We start from the raw sequence: 6,020 nt of genomic DNA on the forward strand, positions 1-6,020 counted from the left end.
CTCTCTCTCTCTCTCTCTCTCTCTCTCTCTCTCTCTCTCTCTCTCTATATATATATATATATATATATATTCATTCATTCTACTGGTTCTGTTTCTTTGGAGTACCCTAACTAATATACCATTCAAAATCTTTGCCCTCCAGTATCTCTGCTTCATATAACTTGCAAATGATTGTGTTCCCTTAGTAAGTGCAGTCATAGCTATCTCCTGTGTGTAGGCAAGCCACTGCAGTAAAGCAACCAGCCTGCCTCCCCCCTTTGTGTGAAGAGACCCTGGGTGGGTGCAGTTCTACCACACCACCTTGGACGTGTGTCAGGATGCACATATGTGGATTTGCATGCACCAGCCCATGCATATGCATGTGGAGGCCAGAGCTGGGTATCAGGTGTCTTCACCTATTGTTCTCCACCTTATTTTTGAGATGGGGTGCTTCACTCAATCTGAAGCTCACCATCCTACCTAAGCTGGCTGGCTAGTAAGCTCCTGAGATCTGCCTGTCTTCCCACCCCAGTGTTGGAGCTACAGGCACACAGAATCATGCCTGCCTATTTTACATATTAGGGGTTTGAATTCATGTTCCATTGCTTTCCTAGTAAGCCCTGTAACCCACTGACCATCTTCCCCACTCTCCACTCTTTTTTTAACTTAAAAAAAAACTTATGAGAATTTCACATATGCATAAAAGTTGTTTAGCCAGTTTCTTGGCTAAAAATCAAAATGTCCTTGGGCCTCTTAGCAACAAACTCTGTTCCAAAGGCTAAAAATGTCAAAAGAATTTGGGAGCCCACTCTTCTTTTAAGAAGTTTATAGGACTTTATGACCTTAGATGCATGTGGGGGAAAGGCTAAGAATATGTAAGCCGAGAGTACCAGGAGGCACCTCTCTCACTATTTTCTGAGGCTGTTGGGAAGTCAGAGGATCTATATTTGAGTGTGGACTTTCCACTGCAGCTGTAAATGGTGTGTGTGTGTGTGTGTGTGTGTGTGTGTGTGTGTGTACCCACTTCTCTGTAAATAAATCCCCACCCTATGCTGTGTTAAAAAAAGAAAATGATAAGTGTTTGGATAGATAGATGAGAGGGATCTGACTAAACGGCAAGTGGATGGACTTGCACTGGGGAACGTCTGGGAACACTGACTTGACACAGGGGGCCTTAACACCCAGGACAGAGTGTATGGGTTCCAGTTGGGGGGGGCTATGAGAGAATGCTGGTGGGGACAGGGCTATAAAAATAACTCAGATTGAGACATTCTGTGTGAAATACAACAAAATTTAATAAAAACAAATTAAAAAAAGAAGTTTATAGGACTTTAAAGTTTTAATGGACACCCACAAAGATTTACTTTCTATATATAGCAGCCATTATTTGTGAAATGTCTAACTTTTCTTTCTCTTCTGGATGTGTAGTAAGATTGCTTTTGGTGGTGACAGGCATTTTTAAATTAAAGCATTTAATTATTGGTGAAAGGGCATTCAGAGTGCTTCTTCTGCATGGAGACTGGCTTCATTGAGAAGCCATTGATGATATCTGCTCCATCAGCCTGGAATGAGGACATAATGCAGAAAAGTGGGCCACTCTATGAAAAACTGTTGGGAGACCTTTGTTATGCAAAAGTCGAAGCTTCTTCACACCGGACAGCTCATGTAGCTCGGGATGTGCTGCGGGCTCCTTTGCATAACAAAGGGCTTCCCGGCATCTTTCCTGCCTCTCCTTTTGAGGAGTCTGCCATGAATGCCCTAAACATTAACGTGGCCTTTGACTCTGAAAAGGTATCATACCTTCCTGTAAATTCCTAGCAGACAACTGTCTGGCAGAAGCCCACTTTTCACATGCAAAAGCATCTAGCAGCCAAGGCTTTTCAAGGCTTTTACCACAACCCCCATGGTATAAAAATCTTAGTCTTCTCTCAATAGCCAGGAATTTAGGGAAACCGGGCCCAGGAATTCAGGGAGATCAGAGATATCAGAGAACTGGGTCTCAGATAATAAAGCTGTACAGACTAAAACTAAGCCTTGAGCCTTTGAGTCTTGTGTACCGGTGACCTAATTCCTCCGGAGGGCAGCACCTTCCGTTACCGTCCCAAGGACATGCTAGCTTCGCCATCCTCGTGCCTCTTCCCTGTGGGGTTCAGTGGCCAGGAGCCCCACTATCCTGAGGAAAGGCATATGGGTGTATTAAGGGATGGGATTTCGACTGGACAGACGCTCCAGTAGCAGGGAAAGCTCAGCAGCAAGAGAAACTGTGGTAGTCATCAGCTACTGCCACTCCCAGAGACGCTAGACCCGAGCCGCCGAGCCCAGGCGTGGACCCAAAGCAGCTGCCAGGAAGTCTGCGGACCCGCAGGGAGTGAGCATATGGCTGCGACCAGAGAGAGAGTGCAGCCGCCCATAAAAAACTTGACTCACAGATGAGAAACAAGGCTCTGTTGATTTGAGACATTCAGATTTAGAGGCTTTAACTTAGCATAACCTGGTTCATCTTGACCAGATCCCTAAACATGAACATTTGGCCTGGCCCTAATGATCAATCTGCCTATCTCTATGTCTACATCTGTCTCTATCTTTTACCTTGAATAATTATCTTAACTAATTATACAGTATAAGTGGAAATATGTCCATTTTGTAACCTTTCTGCTATTTAAAAAATAAATATCTGCAGAATTATGTAAATGAGTTTATGAATTTATTTAATGAAGAGGACATCGGTAATCATGACTCTAACACGGTAAAATTACCATGAAGGGAGAAGTTCATATTAATTTGTGTCTTAATTAAATTTCATACATTAAACTCTGGGTTCATTCATTCATTTATTCATTCGTTTGTTCAGTAAACTGTATTGAATGCCAGATCATGGGCATGACTGGAAACAATATGAATAATAGAGTGCCTGCTTTTACTCTTTGAAAAGTATTTGTTTATTTATTTATTTATTTATTTACTTATTTGTGTGTGTGTAGGTGCACAGTGCCAAGGTGTGCATTGCGTGTGGAGGTCAGAGGACGATTTCTGGGAGTAGATTCTCTCCTGCCCTCTTGTGGGATCTGGGGATGGAACTGAGGTCCTCAGGTCTGTGTGCAGGCATCTCTACCCACTGAGCCATCTGGCTGGCCCTGTCTTTATTCTTATAACTTCAGAAAGATCAGGAATATTACAAGTAAAACATGAGACCATTTCTAAATAATTTGTATTTAGTATATGCATTCTAAACCGGTTTCAATCTGACTTAAGTGATTAAGAAATATATATTAGAGTGACTGGAAGCTTCCTGATGGTTTGATAGGTCTTTCCCCCCTTGTGACCCTCATTTCTTATGAATGTATAATATGTTCCCAGAGTTTCTTTAATATGAAGCACTAATTTGAATGAATATTTAGCTTAATTGAAATAATGGATTTGTAGATACAGCAAGAAATTGAGTTGATGGGGTTGACAAGATGGCTCAGCAGGTAAGGGCACTTGCTGCCAAACTTGATGATCTGAGTTTGATCCCCAGAACCCATACAGTTGGAAAGAGAGAACTGACTCCTGAAGGTTGTCATTGGCCCTCCACAAATGTGTTGTGCCATATTTCTCTCTCTCTCTCTCTCTCTCTCTCTCTCTCTATATATATATATATATATGTAAATGAATATGAAAAAAGAGAATTGTAAATTGAGGAAGTAGATGTCTTTTTCTTGTAGACTTATCTCATTTGAAGATGCCAAATGAGTTGATGTTGCATATTTTTCCCATACATATTGGTACTTAGACATTTTTAATTTATAAAAATGTATTTACTTTTATTACGTGTGTGAGTGTCTTGCCTACATGTGTGCAAGTGCACCTGTGTGTGCAATGCCTCTGGAGGTCAGAAGAGGCCACCAGATTCCCTGGCTTGTAGACTTATCTCATTTGAAGATGCCAAATGAGTTGATGTTGCATATTTTTCCCATACATATTGGTACTTAGACATTTTTAATTTATAAAAATGTATTTACTTTTATTACGTGTGTGAGTGTCTTGCCTACATGTGTGCAAGTGCACCTGTGTGTGCAATGCCTCTGGAGGTCAGAAGAGGCCACCAGATTCCCTGGTACTGGAGTTAAGGACAATTGTCAGCTGCAGTGTGGGTGCTGGGAACCAAATCCAGGTCCTTTTGGAGAGCAGTTAATGCTCTTAATTGTTGAGCTATCTCTTCATCCCCAGTGCTTAAATTTTTACTTATAATTAAAAAATTAAAAAAAATTATTTTATTTTTTTAAATATTTTTATGTGTATGTGTGTATTGCCTGCCTGTATGTAAGTGCATCTATGTGTGCTGCAATGCTCATGGAGGACAGAAGAGATCATTAGACTATCTCTAACTGGAGTTATGGATGATTGCCATACCTCAGCTGCCATATTGGTGCTGAAATTTGAACCTGGGTCCTCTACAAGAGCAGTCAATGATCTTAACCTGAGTCAGTTCTCAGCCCCTTAAATTTTTTTTAAATAAAAAACTTGCTTCTTCATTCTCTCCCATTGCCCTTCCCTAGCCATCCCTCTTCTCCTGCTGGCTTCTGTCTCCCCTCAAATAGATCCCCCCCCCCGTGCTTTCATGCTGCATGCATTCATTACTCTCTAGTTTTTAAAAACTGCCTCTCCGTATTCATTAAAATCTCTTCCTCTCCTCTCATAGTATTCGTAACACACACACACACACACACACACACACACACACACACACACCCCCTGACTATATGAATTTAAGTCTAGAGTTTGATTATGAGAGAAAACACTTTAAATTTGATTCTGGCTAACTCCTCTGAACAGAAGTTTTTCCAGTGTCATCTGTTTCCTGAAAGTATCATAATTCCATTTTTCTTCACCACTGAATAACATTCCATTGTGGATATAGCCCCATTTTCTTTCTCCATTTTCCAGTGGATGGGCATCCAAGATAGCTCCATTTCTTAGCTATTATAAATAGTGCACCAATAACATGGATGTAAACGCATCTTTCTGATTTATTGACTTTAAGAAATTTAGATACATATCTGGGGTGATACAGCTGGGTTATGTAGTAGTTTTATTTTAGTGTTTTGGGGGCTTTCCATAGTGTCTGCCCACCAGCACCGTGTAACGGATTCCTCTCTTTGTGTATCTTTAATAGCATTTGTTGTTTATTTTCTTAATGATAGCCATTCTGACTACAGTAAGACAGAATCTTAAAGAAGTCTTAATTTTTCTTTCATTACAAATATGAATACTTTGATGTTCTCATTTCCTATTTGTAGTCCCTTTTCTTCTGCTGTCTTATTAACCTAGCTAAGACTTTGAGCTATGTAGTGAATAGGAATTGTGAGGGTGGGCACCTTTGCCTCACTCCTCATTTTCAAATTAATGCTTTCAATTTTCTCCTATTTAGTATAATGTTGGCCACAGGTGTGGGGACCTAAAGGCCCCACTTTGCATAGGTCTGAAAGGAAGTTACTGGGGGTGTGGCCTGGCTTGCTTTGAAAGTCTGAAGAATACTTCCACACTGCTGAGGAGTGCATGATCAGCGCGTGACCATCCTTATGATACACCCTCGGGGGGGAGGGGGGAGTTCCAGGTGCCTTATAAGCTCTATAATACCTGCAATAAATGAGTCCCTGCCTGACTAGACTCCCTGTTGCGTCTGAGTGTCCCCAGGTATTGGGGGTGGCGTGGGCTGGTGAACGGCATGCTTACTCATCCCCAATCATCACTGCCCGGGGGTTGCTGGTTCAAAGCCCTGGCAACTGGTGCGCAGTGTGGTGCTTGAAGGAAGGTGAAAAGAAGAAAAGAAAGAAGAAAGAAAGAAGGAAAATGGATTGGGGCCAATTGAGAGGTTTGGAATAAGCAAGACCCTAAATATGGGTAATGCAACTTTTAAGTTTGAAGACCTGGCGTTTAAAGCCCTGAGAGATATGTTTAAAAGCAGGGGATTGGATTTGTCAGACCCCATAGCTCAAAAGGTTTGGGCAGAGGTGATTCATTTGGCTCCCTGGCTACTTGGGGCTAATGTTTTTACTGGG

The 6,020-nt window shown here is 41.6% G+C and overlaps 1 pseudogene; it reads right to left on the minus strand.

Annotated features, from left to right (window-relative positions):
- Positions 1 to 2,104, minus strand: part of LOC103745811 — an 11,785-nt pseudogene extending 9,681 nt beyond the window's left edge.
- Positions 2,105 to 6,020: the final 3,916 nt, after the last annotated feature.

The sequence above is a fragment of the Nannospalax galili genome, unplaced genomic scaffold, assembly GCF_000622305.1.
Source record: "Nannospalax galili isolate Female #2095 unplaced genomic scaffold, S.galili_v1.0 scaffold283, whole genome shotgun sequence".
In the NCBI taxonomy this organism is placed as follows: Eukaryota; Metazoa; Chordata; class Mammalia; order Rodentia; family Spalacidae; genus Nannospalax; species Nannospalax galili.